The sequence below is a fragment of the Galleria mellonella genome, unplaced genomic scaffold, assembly GCF_026898425.1.
Source record: "Galleria mellonella isolate WM207_F2 unplaced genomic scaffold, CSIRO_AGI_GalMel_v1 utg718, whole genome shotgun sequence".
In the NCBI taxonomy this organism is placed as follows: Eukaryota; Metazoa; Arthropoda; class Insecta; order Lepidoptera; family Pyralidae; genus Galleria; species Galleria mellonella.
In genome coordinates, this window is record NW_026442143.1 from 542009 (window position 1) to 564849 (window position 22841).

A 22841-nucleotide genomic window follows, 5' to 3' on the forward strand; every position below is an offset into this window, starting at 1 on the left:
CTAAGCGAGACGAACAACCACAAATTTATTGAAACGAAAAAAAAATCAACTGCTACTGCACTCCGCGTTCGCCTCCACAGAACTAGATACATTTTTCCACGTCGCCGTGTGAGAGCGAGAACCGCTACGAAGATAGTATGTGCGACAGAGACGGATATCGGTCCCCGAGTAGCGCGCGCAGCTAAACGGCCGGTCATGTGGGCGCTGCCGGTGTTGCGCACGCGCAGCTACCTCGCCGCGGCCGAGTTCCACGCTCACGCTGCGTCGTCCGGCTCGCTTAGCCTGTGTGACCTTTACTTGGTGAACTTAGGAAGCGTCGTCCGCTGTGAAACGTCCATTAGACCCCCTTCGTCCCGCGCGGCTCGAAGCATCCAGCACAGCATCAACAGTGCCGGAGCGAAAGGGATGGCTGGCGGTCGCCGGTGCCGTGGTTAAAGGTATTCGTAGAATGCGTGATCTGTATCGGGCGGGCGGGAGGCGACGCGGGGTGCGGGGTGCGTTCGGAAGCGGTGGCAGCTCCCATCGACTCCTGGGGTTATTCTTCCTCAGGCCACTGCTGCTCGAGCGACGTACCAAGCGAGCCAGTTTTTTCTGTCCACCGCACCGCACGCCACACACTCGTTAAGCCAGTGCCAACACGAGAAGTCGCCACTAATAAATTACTGTTTTTTACTTCACTCGCAACAGTCACCGCCGCGCAGTCGAGTAATTTATACGTAAAAATAAACATTAATCAGTAATAATCGCAGTTGTTAGCGACCGAACACAGTGAGTACCCTAACATCTGTTCATATATTTTCCATGATTTAATCGTTACTCTCTTAATTCATTGAATCAATTACAAAGTTGCACAATACTCGATATTTATAATTTCTCACTTGAGTTACTTATGATATTTCTTACGACAGTCATTTGAGAATAATGTTATAATTATCAGAATTAAGAGAGTAAGTGATGAATTGTAATTTGTTTTTAAATTTGTGAAATGTTACACATTTGTTGTTTGTGCCTTGTGTGTAATTGCGAACAGTTATTTTAATTAGTTTTAATTTTTTTTTCAAGAAGTTTAAAAGCAAATTATATTTTCCCTTAATACTCGTATTTATGCTAATACACAACGCTTTTTATATATATTTTTATTTAGTGATGATATTTAAATGTTTTATATTGTTAGTTCTTTTATAAGTGACAACCATTCCAAATGTAAAAAAAATGTGTTATTTATTACAATCGGTTCTTATATTTTGCTTATATAACCAATCAGAAGGAAACCAGATGCAAAGTAACTTATATCTATATTATTACAAAAAAAAAATATATATATATATATATATTCCAATTAAAATTTATATCGTAAGATAAAGTAAATATAAATTATGAAGGATTCGACATATTATAAAAGGTTCCCATCCTTTCATATCTACAAACAGGCGTTATTTGAATAATCGTGGCTATTATCATGTAAATGGTGTTTAGCGCCTCGCTCGGCGCTAGTCACACAAAAAGGACAGAAATTATTGTCCTTGTTATTAGACTTTTTTTTCAACAAAAATCATGATGCGCACCCGACTTGGCCTCGCCATTCACTGTCCCATACTGACCATTTTATAAATTTATGGTTTATTTAACAATAAAAGAAGAATGCACGTGGAATGTTTGGGATGTTTTTTGGTCCTCATACGCCATTGTTGTTCGAAAGTTTTGTATTGCAAGCATCATTAGGTGCAGTTTTTGACACTGACAGGTTCCCGTGAGATTTGTGGATAATGATGTTGCTTAATTGATGTATTTATATTTATATTTTATATGCTACTGAATTAGTATGTAGTATATTACTATAATAAATATTTTGTAAAATATTTAAAAGAAATCATATCTCCTAAAATATGCGATAGAAAATTTTAAAAAAAATTTGAAGAGTAATGAAAAATTACATGCAGCTATTATTTTTAAAATAACCTTCAAGAATAGGTATCTATAGGCAAAAAAGTATAAATATAAATTCTGAATACTTACGATTAATAATTATAAACTTGTTCTTACACAAGGTTATATAGAGCCCGTGTTTAACTATAATCTTAACTTACGCTGTCAGTAAGTTATTACTCATTCTTTCATTCGTTCATTTTTTGTTCCTTGCAACATCACGATGTCTAGATATTGTCAGAAACCCTAAAAATAGATACACAGCGGACAAGATTCTTTATTTTTTTTATACATAAATTGGTATATTTAATATGTATGCGTTTTATTTATTAATATCTATACATTTTATGGTATTATATTGATATATAATAGTGCATATTAGTTATAATTTTTGATGGAATATGAAAAAAGATCGACATAGGGTAGGGAATATTTTAAAAGGAGATACGTAGATATACAAAAAAAAAAAAAACTAAAAATAATTAACGAGCTCTAAAAAATATCACCTATAAATAAGTTTGTAAAAATATCGTACAATAGTCAGTCGATAAAAATAATGGACTTATCATGAATAAGTATGTGACTTACACAGTATTAATGTGTTAAAGTTAGTAGTTACTATAGAGTTTAGATCAATTTATTTTTATATTTTTACGTTTAATAATATATATAATTTGCTGAGCTGAATGTTACGTTGTTAAATCACTAACTATAACGAATTATCGTGTACAATTTTCACGCAAACTGACGCCTAATAATGACTCTCTTACGAACGTGGCCTTGTATGTAAGTTGTTGTGTTTAATAAGGTAAAGTGCTATAATAAGTTTATATAAAACATCGCACGCCCGAAGGCCTAAACGAATTTACATAGGTAATTACCACTAAATGGAGTTTATAGAGCTGGAGTTAGGTGATTTTTCTATATAATTATCGGTTTTAATTTGTGTATTAGATAAAAGAATAACAATTTACATTTGCCGTTGACTTTCTGCAATAAGAATATTAACCTAATCAATCCAGAAGGATTGTCAGAGAAAAATAAACTCCATTTTTAGGAAATTAATTATGTATATTCTTGTTAACGAAACATGTGTCAAGTCCATAAAATAGACGTTATTAAAAGCGATATCTAACGTAAAAATGTTGGTTGTCTATGGGAATCAGATTTATCGTACACGGCAGTCGAAAATGTCTAGTACCTACACACTTTTTATAATGGCTTATAATGTACTATCTCGGAACTCACAAAAGTGTATGGATTAGTTTTAATAATTTAAATTTACAATATCATAGTTAAAAGATTAATTTAGAATTAATTAAGACTAATTTAGCTAGCGTACCTCATTTTATCATTAGGTATACGTATTTTACAGTTTGTAAAAAAAATCATAAGTCAAATTAACGAAATAGTTTTTCGTAGTATTTTTGTAGTTCTAAGCGATTTCAAATAGGTAGATACTAATGTTGTCATGAATGTAGTATTTGTTTAATGTTGTGGAGCAAAATATTAAAAATCATGTTTCTAATTCCATAAACATTGATATTTTATAAAAATATTTTATGTTAACGAAATAAAAAATACTATTATAAATTTTAGCAAACTGTTAATTAATTGAGTGGCGGGCTCCTGGACTACGCGTAACGCAGTGGCACACAGCTGCCACGCGCCGCCCGCGCCTTACCAATTGTGGAACACTTTTGCAAATTAATCGGATTATATTTGGATGATGATACCGTTTATATCTTTTTTCTGTAATTTTATGAACACAAATTAGGATGGTTCACGCAACGTCTCAGAGCATTATTTATATTAATATTAAATCGAAGGAATTGTAAATTCGTATGTACGTACAATTGGCGAAACAGGGGTATGTGAACTATTACTTACAACGTATTTATGTTGTAAGTAATAGTCTACATACCTAATACTTCATGCATGTGACTTATTATTTTATATTTTTTTTATTAAGATCGTTAACTTATTTGCCATCCTAAGTTGCATAAAAATAGTTACATATTTAATTAAAAAATGAAATTTGTGAAATTTTATAAATAATATTATAAGTAGGTCGGTAGTAAAGTTTAAGAATAAATAATAAAAGTTTTTAATGGTAGATTTGGATTAATTTTAAGAAATCATTAGGAAATTTGGAGAAATGTCAAATTGTTTTTTAAAATTGACAAAAAAATTGCGACGTTTCCACACTTTGGTAAGCAAAAGTTATAAACGCTCTTAATTGTGCCTTCGATACAAAACAATATTTAAAGCAGCCAGTCTTAAGTAGTGAAAGTCGAAGAAAAAGTACAAAATCGCACCCAATATAAATTCAAATTTTCGAATTCCGAACGCGTTTATTCGGGAACGCCGTAGACTCGCCGCATGACGCCTTCTCCGCACGCCACTTTCTTTTAACTTTGCCGAACCGTTGAACAAGCTCGCTCTTTTTTCCACTATGAATAAAAAGGCTCTGTCACATATCGGTCGCTAAATGAGAAACGTAGTAAGTGACAAAAAATAAATACAAGTTTTTCTTTATTGATATACATAGGTACTACGTAAATAGATATTGATTCAATGATAAAAATTAACAATGTATAGACGTAAATATAACTTAAACGCTTGTCGTTGATATTCCGTGATCAGAACGAATAAACCGATCTAAATACATTTTTTTATGTTCTTAATTGGTCGTATTTAGGAAATGAAAAAGTACTACTTTCTTTTTTAAAACGATTTATGATGCTTAAAAATAGTCAAAATCTTTGTTGATTTAATTTTGCGATATGAGTACAGTGGATTAATGATCAATTAATTTTATCAACGCATTTCAGTTTTGTAAGTTTTTAAAATATAATATGTCTTTTTCACTATAATTATAATTAAATTAAATTGTAATTAAATAAAAAAATAACTCTTAAATGTCACTTATTGTATTTTTCATTTTAAATCCATATGCGTAGAATGCACTCAATATTAACACATATTGGTCCATGTTTATAATAAACCACGGGGTGGAATATTCGAAGACAATGATTATTTATTGTCAGCATGGCTTTTGTCATAATACCGCCGAAGTCAGACCGATATTATATCCATTTATAATGTTTGATCGAGGACAGAATCGATTATAGTAGGTAAGCATAGAATATTAATTTATTTTTTTGCCTACATGTAAATATTTGTTAAAGTAAACATTCTTATAATTTAACATTTAATTATAAGTAGACATTTGGTAATTTGCTAATTGAAAATTTATATAAAAATATTATTAAAGTATGAAAATGATATTTTAATAATTGAAACAATGTAAAGCGGGTGGAATTTAAATTTGCAATAACTCCATTTATTGGAATATTTTTTTTACAATATTTCTTCTTATATAAATTTAAAAATATTCTAGCACTTGTTTTTTGTGCATCATTGGCATGTTTTATCACGGTTGAAGTATTTTTTATGGAGCAAAATATAACATGTATCTAAGTAGGTATGTAAGTAATCTGTAGGTAGTTATATTACTTATGTAAGTACTTTAATAATACCTAAATGTAATGAAAGTCATTGCATATTCGAGAGTAAATACGCAATACCTTATTTGTATATAACATCCTTAACATATTCGTTACAAGAACACGACAGGAAACTTTTGTTTGAACGAGATAAAAGACAAAGGTTTCGGTTCTTATCTACCGGTAATCTCGACTATAGATAAACGAATTCCTTTCTTGGATGTGTTAAATATTAACAAATAGAGCGCTAACTTTAGACAGTTTAGACGCCGGACCCATTCAAGGGTCGACAAACATTTGTAGTCACATCAATGTTGTTTCTTTTTGAGTTACTTCCAAATGGAGGAGTTTGTTAATTCGTTTGTATTTCTTTGCTCTATGTTGTGATTATTTTATTCGTTCTAAATTGATTTTTATATATTTTTTTTCAATCTGTTCTCCTTACTTTCGTATTGGTCCTATATTATTATTGTGATGATATAAGCTGCTTTTTTTATTAAGAAGCAAAAAAATATTTTGTTGTAAAGTATAATCTACTCCTAGACCCACAATTCCGCGTTTTGAATTCAAATAAGTAATTTTAAATATAATGTCTGAATCTATGAAAACATTTCGTAAAACATTTACTTATTTATTCCCTATTGACTACATTATACATTCATCGGTGTGTTTTGTTACAATTGATTTTGTTATAGACGGAGTATAACGTATTTATGTATTTAATAAGTTCTGTTATTAATTAGTAGGTATTTTAAAAAAAAGTAATATTTATAGACACGATATTGTAAACAATATTTTATAAAATTAATGGAGCAATAGAAGGCGGAGCTGATAAATTTTAATTTCTGCAATAAAAATGTATATTTTTTACTAAATAAGTACGTGCATAAATATAAAGATTATTCGATAAACTAAACGTTACGACCATTTGTGGTTTTTTTGTAAACAATTATTTTATTAACATAGACTTTTACGTTTTATGTTACTCCATATAGTTAATGAAAGGATCAAGCTGTATCCCATAATTCATATAAAATACACTTTCTTGAAATATTTTGATCAACTTTATCTTTGTTTAGTTAAACAGAAAATTGTGATAGGAATGCCTCAGGTAATATAGCTATTTTCCGTATAACAAGCTCCAATTTATTTTTACTGCAATCGACAATCGTACGCAATTATCTAAGTACTTTCCTATCGAGATAATATTTTTAAAATAATATTCGAAATAACATTGTTTGGTAAATGTTATTGTAAACCATTTCGCTACTCAAAATTGCGTACATCCTAATGGTATCTGGTTTTAAGAATAGACAAGTAATGTATTAATCTAAGTTATAGAAAAGATGCAAATTATGGATATTTTTTTGTTTTCTTTCACCGTTATATAAAATGTACAAACAATCCTCGCATAAGTGATAAAATAATTCGAGAAGCTATTAAGGATTTTTTTTTTGTCGGTACTTTAAAATATATATAACACGTCTAATATATATTACACCTATTATATATTTATATGTATATAGATTAATAACATCTAAATAGAGAAGGTATCTCTCTTGAAAAGCTTCGCCGAAAACGACCCAACTTACTTTATCTTGCTGTGATTTTTGTATTGTAGACAACATGTTGATTTAGGCGATTCCTCAATGTAAGCTTGAATAGTAATACCGAAATATTATAGTTCTTACTAAGACTGGACAAGTACGAGTTAAACTAGCGTAGACAGAGTTCCGTACGTTAATTATTTAGTATATTCGAAGCAAATTAGTTGTATTATTACAACTGCAAATGAAATTCATATGAACAAATATTGAGAAATTTACCACTTTTCCTTTTTTTACCTGTAATATATAGGTAACGATCTATTTTCTGTATTTTTTCAAAATTTTAAGTTTTTAAGATAAGGAGGGAGGTGAACGGGTAACTTTCACCTATTTTCTTAATTAACTTAAAAAATATCCTAAAATAATTATTAAGTTATATTTGAGTATCTCACAACAAGCTCTTTCATTTAATATGTCACATTATAAAGCTTGGATTTGGATTGGATTTTTTAATATAATAACCTAATTATCCCCTTGTAATAATAAATAATTCAAATATTTTTTTTTTTTGTATTGAATGTTCGTCTTTCGGTCACCGATTTACACATGTGTACCAAATTTCAACTCAGTCGGCTTAGAAGTTTCGGAGTAAATTATCTGTGAAAGATATGTACCTAAATGATCCTATGATCCCGTTTCTTTTGGCTGATTGAGACGTTTTTTGACATTTATTTGATGCTCCATCTAGAAACATATAATCTATGTAAACATTATCGGCTTTTAAATAACAATCAATTTATAATAAGTCTAAATAATTGCATATAAGCATTAGGTATATCCTGATTGCTATCATTATCTTATCTAAATTATAGTGAAAATCCTAGAAAGATTATTACTTTCAACGAGTTCCTACATAGTACCTTCTCGCAAATAATTCATACGTATCGGTCATTAATTACTCTTTGTTTTAAAAACAATATAGATAGATATACGAAGAATTTACCTTGAGGGTGGTGCGATAGTATTAAAGTGAATGATAGGAGATAATTTTGTGGGTACTTAGGTAGATAGATATAGTATGATCTAATGTTTATATCATCATTATCATACTTATCAGCTGTAAATCGTCCACTGATGAAGATAAACCTCTCCCATAAGGGAGTGTTTCTAGTAGTACTAGTTGTTCGTTTGTGTGGTTACGGTTTTGGTAATATTTAAAGAGGGTTGCTGTTGCTCATCCCGCGACTATTAGGTTCCCTTAGTTGCCTTTTACCACATGCATGGGAAAAGAAGGAATGTTTATATCATCATCAGCATATCAGCCTCTAACCATCCACTGCTGGACATAAGCCTCCCCCTAGGAGTTTTTGCCAAAAGTTGCTGCCCTTGACAGGTGGATTGGCAACCGCAGTTAGGCTTTAGAGATGTTTTAAGAAGGACGCTGCTGCCCATTCCTCGCCCTCCCTTAGTCGCCTCTTACGACACTATGTTTATATGTATTAGATAATAATAAATAATCGTATAAATAATAATAGGTACATTAAATATTTATGTATTGTTACAGAAGACTTTGGTAAATATATATAGATATCTAAAGGGTCATGTACTGAAGGTTTAGTATCTAATCTTATTTATAAATGGACATATTTAATACTTTTTCATTAAAATTAGCTCTAGTGCGATCATAATAGTTGAGCACGAATATATGTAAAGTAGAACTAAGATTTTCTTATTAGATATAGTCAATTTCGCATTATTTACCGTATTAGTTGGGAGTAACTGTACATAGGTAGAGGCACCCATGTCACTTCTAGGGACAGATAGATTATAAAGATATTTTTAGTTGGCCATAAAAATATAATATGAATAGGGTTGACACACGGTCAAAAATAGATTACCTAATACCCATTCATAAAATTTTACGGCGGCGTGTCCATTGACTGAGTTTGTTTGTAAAGGCGAGTTCGCGCCATCGGTATTTGCTTATTTTCGACCACAATCCAAACATTCAACTCTAGCCAAGCGCCACAGGTGTACCTGCGCATTTTTTTTATATTTTGCCGTGTGTGCTTAAGAAGTTAGATCTGTTTACACAGCACTGTTTACGGCCAGATTGGAGTGTTTATAGCTGTATCGTCCGGTATTTTTGTGTTATTTACGAAATTAGGTGTTAAATACAAATGTGCTAATATTTCAGTTACACTCGTATCGATTAACTTGGTTATCGTTGTGTTGGTAGTTTTTTAGGTACCTAGATATTTACGTTATCTATTTTTTATATATCTTTAGGTAGGTTTAGAAAGAATATTAAAGGGCTGTTGGTTAGGGGTGTTACGATTTGATTAATTAAATTTGATTTTTTTTGATTATTTTTGCATGGTTTGAAAACTAAAAACAGATATAACAAAACATTCACTAATTGTGAATGTAGATTGATGAGAGTTGAATAGAGCTAAGATAGAATTCTTTACTTTATCTGTAGGAAACTGAAATATACATATATATGAATGTACATATCTATCACACCTGTCTCCAATTAGGTAGGCAGAAACAAGAGAGACAATCTCAATTAAGACATATTATTATATTTAATACGAAAATTGTTTTTATCTTTTATTAGCTAAACTTATTTATTAATTAAATTACTTTGTTATTCATTCTAAAGTAATTTTGTAACTCTAAAAGTGATATCTATTCTCTATGTATATAAGTAAACATATCGCACTGCTTAGAATTCCTGCGGTAGACTCTCACGTAATTCCAAGTTACGGCTTTTGATACATCGTGGCATCGTCCCACGAGAAATAAGCCGCGGGCGATAGAAAGTCCCACCCACGCCGTACAATGCTCACGCGCAGCCCGGTGGTAAATAAAAAAGTGAATATTCGTTTTTTGAATGTTGAGTCCGCTGCTGTGTTACGCGCCCCGCCCCGTGCCCTGATTGGTGAACGGTAGCCGCAATGTGTTTTTTCGATGTGCGTGCGCATGATTGTGTCGATTAAACGGATTAGGATTTTTTTTTCTATTTTGAAAACAAACTCTATATTAAAAACATAAATCAATAGGTAATGCATTTCATTGCGTCTCTATCAAAGATACATCATCTTTTTTATACATGAATTTTATGGCCTTACATTATTTATATATTTGTAATAGGTCTACATGATAATGACGAAACAAGTTTTTTTTTTGCAGCAAATTTGCAATAATTCTTCTTTCTACTTTTTAAGTAAATTTCAACGAAAAACTAATTAATTAAAAACTATACTCAGATATCTCTCAGTAATATCGGTACCACACTAATGTCTACATACCTATAGGTATGTCGGACCTCTGGACATTGATGCCGGAAAAAACGTTATTACCCATTTCGATATCATCCACATCTGTACGATATAGATATTTTTCACATGTTTTTAGCTGACAGAAGTGTGACACACAATTCATGTCACCCCTATTCTCTGACGAAAAATCGACTGAAATTAGGGAGACACGCAACTTCTTTTTACGTTTTAGCAAAGTTTTATTGATTGTTACTGTGATTAGATATAATTTCTTTGATTTAGGTACTTACTTTGCGTTTTATGTTGGTAGAAAACTTGCATTTTGTGAAATCGCCCCACAGGAAAGTGACAATTTTGCTCATGTTTAGGCACTTTTCTCCACAAGGATATTTTCGAAGCTTAATCTCAGTTCTTATATAGAAGCCAATTATTCCAGATTTAAAATAAATCAGATATATTTAAAAACTAAGGAGTTATGATTTGAATGCAACAAAATTCCTTTACTGTAACAACTACCCACCTATACCTATTCATTTCGATTGGATTCCTTATTTTTATATTATATATTCGATAACCCATATTTAATATATCCATTATTTCTTATAATACCAACTATTATTGCTATATTTTTTCCATCCCTAATTTAGATATCACTCTTAAATGGAAATCTATACAGTGGCGTCTTTATTCCACGAATATAAAACTGTCGCTATAAAAATCAACAAGGAACATAAAGTTGTAATTGAATATCGCAGAATTAAAGCTTTCAGGCTGAGCAAATTAATTTTTAATCGATTTACAAGATCACGATCTAGTTTTGATGTAGATACTTACTTATGTAAAAGGACGTTGTAAGCTGTAATACCTATTGGAATAGGTAGGCAAAATTAACTATGTATCTTTTGATCTCGGTGTGTACATATCCTGATCACGCGGATTAAGTCGCGGGTAAAAGCTAGTTGTTTATAATTATTGTTATTACTTTATACAACTTAAAGATTATTAGCAGATTAATAAAGTATTTATATCCACTTATTTTCAGGTCTATTTTTATGTCATTCAATTAAAAATTGATTATGCTTAATGTGTAAAAATAAAAATTATTGTAGGAGTATAAAATGTAGGTCCTAAGTAAGTTTTCTGATTAATTTGAATCAGTTAGTACTGATTAAAAAGATTAATTATAGTTTATTGATTACTGTTGAAGTATCAGAAATAGTAGATAATCGTATATAGGTACCTAATGTAACCGCTGATAGTACCAGCAGTGTCAATTCGTAAATAAACACATCTGTCAAGTTTTTTTCCACTACAATTTATTTATGGGGTCCTAGTAACAACTTGGTTAGCAGGTGATACATTTAATGACCTACGACAATACGGAATGGACATGTCTCTTTTTTATATATTCACTAACGATCCGCTCTGGTTTCGCAGTTCTTATTCAGTAAAGTAAATACATTGTTTCTTTTAGTTAGTTTTTAGAAAACTCTTTTCAGATATAATATTAAAGAACAAGGCTTGGAAGGTATTTACTGAGATTTATTGTTAGGATACCACTAAAAGTCACCTAGAAATATATAAAATAAAAATTTTATTTAGAATAAAGCTTTAAAACATTTACATATACTTTTCAACATTATATATTATTTACTCATATTTGAATTGTGAATATTAAATATTTCTTTTTTTAATGAAAAATAGTGTGTTGAATATTTATTTATTTGTTAATTAATTAAACTTCATGTATCATCATTTAATACATATGACGAACATAACGTGTTATCATACGTCACAGAGTAAAAACTTCTTTCACATTGCTTAATATCATTTTCTACCTACCGCCTTTGATTGGGCGCCGCGTAAACCAGTAGCCGTGCTCCCGTACGCATATAATGTGAATTGGATACATATGTGAGTTCGTCTGTGCTACCGTGAGAGTGCCCGCCCTCCCTACATCGTCCTCCCTGAGGGCGATTTCTTATGGATGAGAATTTACCCTAGTTATGTAGGCACAATTATAATGGAAGGCGGAGCTTTGAATAGATATTAAAATTGTTTTTATGTTGAGAATGTTTATAATAATCGCTACACATTTGAACGTAGAAAGACAAAGTAGCAAGGACTTATTGTTCGATTAGGTTCTTGGGTCTTTAGATTTTATTATTTTCATGAATGCATGATTATTTACGTATAAATGTAAAGTCATGTTATTTATACTACAACTAACAAATATAATAAAGTCTGTTTAATAGTAAATATATCTATTTATATGTTTTAACTGTCTTTAGTTATACATAACAGTATTCTCTGTTATGTCCATGGTACTGCTCATATCATAGGCGATGGTTATCACTTTCTATCAGGTGGGTCGTCAGCTTGTTTGCCATTCTAATTTGCATAAAAATATTTTTTAGCCAAATGCAAGTTTTACAGTCGAAATTGTATCTAAATTTCGCCTTTTGCTTCAACCTAAAGCAGAAAAAGACCACTATTTTGTGGGATTATACTCTTCCAAAATTTTTAAGTATTTTGGGAGAGTATAATCCCATTAAAATTTATTGCTTTCCATTACATTATATACATGTTATTAGATTACTGTTAATAAATAATTTATTATAATAGGTTATTTGCTAAATAAATTTTATATTATTCATGAATACAGTATCTATTGGTTTCGTTTATACTTTTGCCATATTTACAGTCAAATCCAAAATCTTGTACAGATATTGGCCAGAAGGAAAGCGGGTAGTTATTAAAAGTTAACCCTCTTATTGATAATTAACTTGTAATCTACAAGTTGCACAAGCTATACTAATATTTTATTATATTAAAGTATTATAAATAGGTACCTGTGTAATTGTGAATTATTACAGATAAATAGAAATAAAAATCAACCTATTTAATTATCGTATTGGTATATAGTGGTAAAAGCTTAGGCGAAAGAGGCTTATAAGAATCGAAGCATATGGCGTTCCATTGTTTTACCTACAGGCGTGACAGATATGTATGTCTATAGAATTAGACAAATCTCTAAAAGTCATTTCTATAAAAAATAATTCTTGAATTTATTATTGTAAGTAATATAACGTTGACGATAAAAAAATACTTGACAATCGTATCTAATAGTATGTAGGACTAGTAGATATTATATTACTTAAACTGGAAATGAATCTACGGACTTTAAAGTTTTGAAACGGTAGATACTAAAACTACTAGACTTCTACGTACCTACTCGGAGCGAACGCAAGAGGCGCGGGCGCATGCCGCCGGGGGCTATTCGGCCGAAGCCCTCAATATATCAGCCGGCACTCACAGACGCTTAGTACTTCTTGCACAGTAAGTGCCATGGAGTAGAAACTGTGATTTTTTCGTACATTTTTTATATGATATTTAGGATAATAAACTAGTAGGTAGACATTTATGATATATTTATAATTTTTTTGGTATAATTTTAAATACATATTTTATTTATATTTAATTTTTCTTAAGTCAAAATTCTATGTCATAAGGTGTGGTTACATATTCAGTGATACTATAAGAGAATTTGAATAATTGAAAATAAGTTGTTATCGAACGGCAGATAGATACTTATATCAGAAAATATTGTAAGATTCGTTTGAAGTTTTTAGCTGGATAAAAAAAAAGTAAAAAAAAAAATATGCAACTAGTAATAAGCTTGATACTTGATTGAAAGAGTTAATCGATATAAGATCATTATAAGATAATAAAAAAATGTAATAAATACTAATTAATAAGTTTTGTTATATTTGAAGTAAATTTTTGATTAGTTCGTTTATTTTTTTTATTTTGATAGTGAAGATGTTTAATTGGCATAGATTATAGGTAATGTTGGAGCTTTACCTAGAGCTAGAGTACCTGGAAGTAAATGAATGAATAAATAAATTTTATTATATATAAAATCTTTCGAGTGTAAATAAAATATAAATCATATACAGAATATTTTCTTTTTTGGATCTATACAAAGAAGAAATGTACTAGCTGTATCCCGCGGCTTCACTTACATGAATCTGTTCAATAATTTTCGCGTGAAAGAGTAACAAACAATAATCCATCTATCTATCGTTACAAACTTTTACATTTCTTATATGAATAGGATATAAATAAAATATATAGGTATAAGTGCTACTCGTAGTTTGTCGCTGTTCAAAGCTCGCCGCCTAACGTTCCTGTGGGAACGCGCGGGACATAAACTGTTTCGTTATTTCTGCTCATTCGCTCATTTGTATATTATAATTTGGGTCCAACTAAGCGTAGTCAGCTTGAAATTATTATTATTAACTAACTATATATTACGCCTTTATAATTATATGTTATTATGGCTGTTAGTGCTCTAACGGTTATTGATTTTAAGATTAAGACTTTGATTTGTATAAAAAATGTTCCTATGTTTGGAAAACATTTAAACATTTTAGAAACTATATTTAGGTAAATTTTTGTCGTAATTGAAATAGGTATTTTCTAAGTTTATTCTACCTTACTTTTATTGCGCTCTACCGCGCAATATAGGTATAATAGAAATTTACAAAATAACTTTTTAATAAAAGTATAATTACTCATATTAGGTATTAAAGTTGAAATAAAATCGTTATTTCAACGCTTTTTGTATTTGTAGGTATATAACGAAAATTCCTAATTTTGAATTAATTTTGATGACCATTTTTGTATTATTATTATTACATTATCTCATTTAGTTCTTTCGATATAATTCTAATAAAAAAATAATGATTAGGCTGCATATACAGATTTTTTTATGAGATGATAATGGAATGGTGACCCCGCCTACGCTATCGGTGTACATTGGCGATGTGAGGGATGATTACTGAAAATAAAGCAGGCCAGTTGGCACATTGTGATGAATTTATAAGAATTAATCGTGATGGTTTCCAAAGGCAACAATGTGGAGGTCGACCTGATAGGGAACGGAGCCAATAATCACCATTACTAACAATCCCTACACGGATTATACTTGTTTTTTATGGCTTAAATTTAGAAGTTATTCATTTATATACGGATGGATTTATATTGTTGTTATCAGTTATATCTAATAATTACATAGGTAGATTATCACTAGTAATTCTTTAATAATAATAATAGTTAATATTGTATCATACATGGCGTGCAAATTTAAATCTTTAATGATCATATTTGCAAAAAACGTACGGCACAAACGTGAATTTAATACGTTATTTCCCAATCAACTTTTGGGAAAACTGAAATTAATATTCCATTAATATTTCTTTATTTATGATTATGGAATAAAATGTCTTTGCTTATAGTTATACCTACCTTATAATAAAATGAGCATTAGTGAAGGATGAAGTTAGGATGGTTGACCCACAGTGGTAAATTAATTAGAAATTAATCATGATGGTTTCCATGTGGACGTTTGTATGTAATATCGACCTGACATGGTATATAGCATTGGGGACTATGCTCCCCATTACAAACAATCCCTTCCCATCATTATTAAAGATATATTCATAAAACCACAAACACGGTAATTACAACACCGTGATTCAGCTCATACCGGGCATTTTTAAAGTTAAAGGACAAGCTAACAATTGCATTCCATCCCTCTCACCACAACGTAGATTGTTATCAGTCGGAGTGAGACAGACCTATGTCATTGTTCGTAAAAATGTCAAATAGAATGATAAACATAAAATTCGTGTTGAAACGCACGAGATGAGCGGTGAACAATGTGACGGTAATAATTTTATTCAAATCGGAATGTTCATTGAATGTATACAAACGATATCGATTTCGGGTTAAGTCACAAGCGGGTAAGAGTTTGTGTTTCTACCGTGAAGCAGTTGTGTTTGCATGGCTGTGTTTCGATTTGAAGGGTGGGATATGGCTGTGAATTTACAGGGTACAATGGAATAACACCTGAGTCCTCAGGAATGGCAACGCATGGGGAGTATTATGGGCGAAACAGTATACTTTGTTATGTCCATGGTACTGCTCATGTATATAGGCGACGGTTACTATTTTACATTGGGAGGGCTGTCAGTTTGTTTGCCATTCTAAGTTGCATAAAAAAAGAGTACAGTCTATGTCTACATTCAGGTAATTTACCAATCTAACGTAAAATTAGCTTTTAGTTTGCTACTTCGTACAAGTGGATTTCAAAAGTAGTACCAATGAAATAGGCTATTTTAGATAGCATATCAAGATAAAATATACACTAAATTTTAATACAGATCTTTAGGGACACAACTGTGAAAATTACATCCAATTTGATGCAATAGTTTTTGCGTGATGCTCGAACTAACAAATATGTAGACAGATAGACGAACAACAGTTCTAAATAAATAAATATCGTTTTGCCTTCTATAGCTTCTATTAAAACGCCCTACATCATTTTTTTTAATTCTTTATTACAAGTGGTAAAATCAAATATTAGTTATATAACACGTGATACAGTGAATAGATATTTGCTATCAACCATTCCTGTGGAAACTTTTACGTTTACGTGAGAATGCACGCACGCAAGATTGTATTTTAATGCCTTAATTCAAAAGCCTTTATTTGTTTAAATTGTTTTGTAAAGTGAAACTTTTGTATGGTCTGTATTATATTAAATACTCTTCGGTTCAGCAGTGAAATTTCGTTTCTTATAATATGCATGTATATGAGTAGTATAGATTTTTATTTTATTTTTTTATCACTTGTATGAAAATATGATATTTGTAACATGACTACGTAATAAGTTTAATATTATATTTTATGTATAAACGATTATGCTACAGTATAGATTATTAAGATAATTTAAAATATATAAAAAACATATAGGCAAGGCATGCACCGTTGTAACCCTATATGCGAATTCCCTATGTTTGTTAACATAAACTAAACGTGTATAAAATACTAATAAAAAGTATGTATATATTTCTAAAATTAAATATTATCCAATTTAACACAAACACACAAAGCACACTTTGACATATTCCTAGAAAGCCGAATACCGAAAGCCGAGCGCCGCCGGTCTCACGCTGACTCGGCGATATCGTCCTCATTGAAAGGCCCACAATAGCTTCAATGCAGTTATAATAGACCGTATTAGATGCAACCATGAAAGCAATGACACAATAACTTGATAAATATTGGAGTTGAACAAATGCTATTGATGTCGAATGATCCTTTTCTGAAACGGCTGTTAAACGTTGAATTGTCGGTCTTGGTTTTACGCTTGCATCCATTTAGTTTTGTTTATTATTAATCGTATTTAAGTTTAAATCACAAACATGTTTGTGAAAAGTTTAAATACTGTGACTGGAAAACAAACCATGTCTTAAATTGATATAGAAACATTATACATTTTAAATAATAATTCTTTATTTATTGAGACACATGAAACATCATAGAAATAGAATTGGGTAGATACTATCTACTACTTTTAATTTATATAAAATACAAATTTGGTAATTTATTTTTTGTATTTTCCAATAATTTGTTATGTAATGTTTTTACTTTTATCATTTTAGAAATAATGGTATAAATAACATTTATTTTTATGAGCGATTTTTTTTGTTCACACATTACATTTATATTTAAATGCAGAGCCTAATCTACTCGTAATAATAAAATAATAGTTTTTTTTTATGCAACTTAAAATGACAAAAAGACACGAATATTACATGAAGGTTAGAAATATTTATAATTATGAATATTAGGTAATTAGCTAATGGATTAATAGAGTTATTAAAAATATATTGATACCTAATACATGATAGAGAAAGTGAAGTGATTCATGACTTGATTTTCTATTTGTTCTTATTTTCCTTGTAAATTGATTCGAGGAATTATTTCATATATTACTAATAACATAAGTACATAGTATTATTACAGCTCAGTAATTAAATTAATTATATTAACAATATAAGCCACTACTCATTTAGAACCATTATCCATTTCAAAATAATAAATGTTTTTTTACCTTGCAAGAATATACACTTCTTTTAAATTGCTGAGTAAATTTTAATTACGTAGGTGCTTAACAATTTTAATAGATTATATATCGTTAAAGATTTCTTCTGCATTGTGTAACAAATAAAATAAACCAGCACTATGCTTGGTTGTACTCCTTTACCACTGGTTTTTTTCCATAGGACATAAAATGAAGTTTTCATTGCTGATTTATAATATTATACAGTAATATATTTATCGTACTAAAAGAGCAATGTGATGTCCAACATTAAACGTTACAATGTTGGCAACAATCGAATAACTTTAGTAGAACGAATCCTTATTGTGTACATTTGTGGAATTTTGCGTAATTATCTTTGAAGTGGCAGTTTTTGTGTGTAATTATTAAAGTGTGTATTGTATGGAACATTCACGACATGGATGTGTGAGATGTTATACAATGTTGTTAATGAACTGAAATGACTAATAATGTATCTACTACTAAGTAGTGAGATGCAATCCCATTGTGTTGAAATATAAGATGGCTATAACTCTTTTTAAATACTTGATTTTCTCTTTGCCTTTTGTAAAGTTCAATAGCAAACGAGTTATGATAGTATAATTTTAAATTGTGTAGGTACTCGTGATACTCTTTTCAATTGGTACAATTCAACTGTCTTTTTTTTTTTAGTAGAAGAGGGGGTTAATAATAGAATACATACGTACTTCAATTTTGAATTTATTTTCTAATAAGAAAATATATACATGGATTAGTCTCGTTCCAATACTGATTATGTAAAAATTTAAGTCTGTTTCGTTTTTTGAAACAAAATTTTATTTGTTAAAAAAAAAAAAACTTTCTCAGGCATATACTGTTATTAGCAGAATATTCTAATTAATGTCTTAATGAGTCAGCCAGCTTTCGAAACAGACGAAACCGCAGATTTCTCACGTTTATGTGACGCATCATAACTGTAGGCTTTTATTGTACGATAAATATCAAGCCGACCCGTAAACATCTCGTTTGCGACCGTGTTACGTAAAGATTGTGTAAATATTGTAAAACGTTTTGCGGAATTCCGTCGGCTTGTTAGGACATCAGTGTTGGCAAATGAAACTTCGGTTTAAAGAAACATCATGCACAATGTAAAGAACATTGTGTATATAAAATATAAGAATAATATAATTGATGAGTATTAACTACTTGCCATTTACTTCTGCTGGAGATATTATGTTATTTTTTCTAATAAATATGGTTACTTGTAAAGTTTTACTTGAATGAAAAAATCCTGTATTTTTATTTTAGAACCCCAACTTTTTTATTTTCATTGCTTTTGGTATTTTAAAGTTAAACAGCTAATAAAATCAATAAAAAAGTAATTAACATCTTCTTGTATATCTTATTATGAAATTGTAACGTTAATTGCAAATTCTTGTCAAGTACACTCATTATACTGTGATGACACTAATTTAAGTATTAAAGTCCATATTTTTCTTTGAATGTACGCGTACGTCATTTCACGTCACAATCATCGTGACATATTAAAATTCAAGTAATTACTGTGACCTGGGTTTTTTTCCAGCACGTCAGTAAATTGGTACCATGTTACCTGAAAATGTCATACGTGTCAATAGTTCAAGGGAGTGAATTGTTGTTCTGACTCATCTTAGAATAGGTAAGTAGGTATCAATTTTGAAGAATGTCTTCAAGATACGAAACTGTGGTCCAATGACTCACACAAAGATCCGTGAGCACTAATTTAAATAAACTATATAAGTGATAAATAATACAAAAACTTTTTAGTTTATTAGTAACTTCTGCAACGTCTTTGCGCATATTTTTAATGAAAAATTTTTCGGGCATCAAAGAGTCTGTTTTTAAGAAATTATTATGAATGATTGTTCTCAAAAATGGATACTACGTTGCGTTAATGTAATTAGGTAAAGTTGTTTTGTTATATGTGATGTGTCCGAATTACATAGAAATACGAGTGTTTCTGTTTGTAATTGTTTTTCGGATTGATTATTGTAGTGACATAAAATCTGATAATGTGAATATGAACACGTAAATTTTTTATTTATTTATTGTTAGTATTACTGCTGTGTTTAGGCATGGGTAATATGAATACCGATCTGATATACATATATTGGGTTCCTTTAGACATTGATGGCGTAAAAAAGGTTTTTTTCTATTTCGATATCGTCTATATCGGTCGGATATTTATTTTCGAATATATTAAGTTTGTTATCCAATATTATTTCTTGGATAAAAGACTTTTAACATATTCATTATTGTAAATAAAAAATACAGATATTACTATATATGTCTCGTCCCCTTTGTTTATATACTGTTGTTGCTTACATTTATAACATTCTGAGGTCATATTGAGTTAGAAATGTAACTATAATAAATTTGATAACGATTGATCATCAAAGATACTCACAATGATGTTTTGATTAGACTTTTTGTTATTTGCACACAGTTTATTTTATTATACAATTCTTTTTCATATTCACTTTTAATAATGCAAAAAACTATATCTATATATTTAGTGAAGCTTATGTGAAAGCTATTGTGGTTTAGATTAAATGTTTTCTGGATTATTATAAATACTATATAAATATGATAAAACTGTATAAAATTATTCCCTTTAATCAGTTATGAGAACGCTTGATAAATAAATATCATACTGTGTATTGCCTTGAATAGATCGACAACCACGCTACCTACAAAGGACTTTATTGTTAATATAATTTACATTTATGACTAGTTAATTTTATGGCAAAGTAACATACAGTTTATAGCTTTAGAGGTTTTAGGATTAGAATGATAAAGTCAGAAGTTAGAACGATAGCATTGGCGATTATTAAAAAGAAATTTACACTGACTGGCTGGATATACTGAATTTCTATAAAATTGGTTGTTCAGTTCCAAATAGGCAAAGACGAGGATAAGTCAATTGGAGTAATCTTCTAGCGCATGTTATTACATTTCTCACTGTCTCTTATTTTAGATAGTCAGCTACGCTACCTTTGATGTCGGAATTCGTTTTTTAAAGAGGTCTCATAAAAGTAGTAAACAGCTTATCATTGGGATTTAACTCGCATTCTTTGTATATAAAGCGGAGATTTGGACTAATATGGTAATGTCAAGATCACATTTTGCGACTTCGGGTGCGTGTCCCGTCTGTCGTGATGTTAATATAATTTTATGATAAACCGTAGAGACTAAATTTTTGGCATGATTTGAAGGACTATATATTAACAAATATTATATCATGTAAAGACTAAAAGTTTCAAGATTGTTGAGTACAGTCGTAGTTTGTATTTGTTTTATGACTAGTAAAGGGGGAGGTTCTTAATCATCTGTATTTTTTGTGTATATTTATATTAGAATCTTAAAATACACTTTCGGTTTATTTCTATTTTTCATTCTCCGTCTACGTATTTATTAATATGGATATTTTATATTTGGGAATAAAATATGTAAGCAAAGTACGTAACGTTTCTGTGCCTGTTCCTTAAAGTTTGGGAATAAAAATGTGGATAGATACGCAAATTATTAAAGTTCGTCTGTAATTTTCGTGTACGATGGCTCCAAATCAATGAAATCATATTTCAGAATAATTAAGCTAACAAAATTAGTTATACTTTTTTTTAATATTTATTATAGATCGACGATGATGTAATAATTTTTGGGTTATTAATCGAAGGTTATTAAATAGGGGGAAGTTTTTAATTAATTCATATATTTATATACTGGCATATGACAATCCTATTAGGAATTACAGCGTGAGCACTTTTAGCAAAAAGACAAATTTAAGTAAATTGTTCAACTAATTATATATGATCTGTCATAAGGTGTAAATACGCATAAGAACCTAACTCATTATACGTTTTTGTTTCCAACATTGCACCCTTGACGGGCATCGAGATAATTTGAATGGAGTTACGCGGCTATAAAACGTGTCATAAGTACCGCTTTACGGTTGTTTCAAGAAATAAAGTTTATGCCTTCTTTAGCAATCAAAATTTGAATAATTTTTGAAACTTACGTGTATTTGAATTTTATATACTGATTGAGAAATTGTAAATTTTATGGAAATTTGTTAAATTATTTTTAACACTTAATATATGTATGGGTTAATCTTTTTGATTTTTAGTTAATATACCTATATAGAATGACTAATTTACAAAAAAAAAATTAGTAAGTATACCTGTTTAAAAATTTATGTATGTTTTTAAGTACATATAAGTATGAACTGTTTAAGAAATAAAAAAAAAATAGTTACTTCTAAAATGTTGTTCTTCTAAGATGATTCCATATTTATGAAAAAAAAAAATGGCTTATTTTTAATTTTTAATTAAACTGAAGTACTTTTGCTAGAAATTACCTACATTGTGTACTTGCCCCGAGGTCACAGTAATGACAGAAGCCGAAAATAATCATCAATTACAGACTGTACCGGTACCCAAATAAGTGGGGGACGAGTGTTTCGTGAGTGAAAACCACGGTAGCGCCGCAAGCCACCGGCTGAGTTCCCACCGACAGAACTGCTGATACTATAATGTAATTGGTATATTTTTAGTGACATTTAAAATAAATAAATATATTGAAAAATAACTTTTTTATACTTAAATTA

At 30.1% G+C, this 22841-nt stretch overlaps 1 protein-coding gene across 4 annotated transcripts in view; it reads left to right on the forward strand.

Moving 5' to 3' along the window:
- The first annotated feature begins 230 nt into the window (after nucleotides 1-230).
- Nucleotides 231-22841, forward strand: part of LOC113516141 (protein drumstick) — a 32200-nt gene continuing 9589 nt past the window's right edge. Inside the window, exon 1 of one of the 4 annotated variants that reach the window (XM_026900517.3) lies at nucleotides 231-437. The gene's annotated coding sequence lies outside the window, so the exon portion shown is untranslated. Of the gene's footprint in view, nucleotides 438-464; nucleotides 769-20028; nucleotides 20140-22841 lie in introns of those variants that run through there. The other 3 variants (XM_026900516.3, XR_003402223.3, XM_026900518.3) reach the window with 3 other exon arrangements.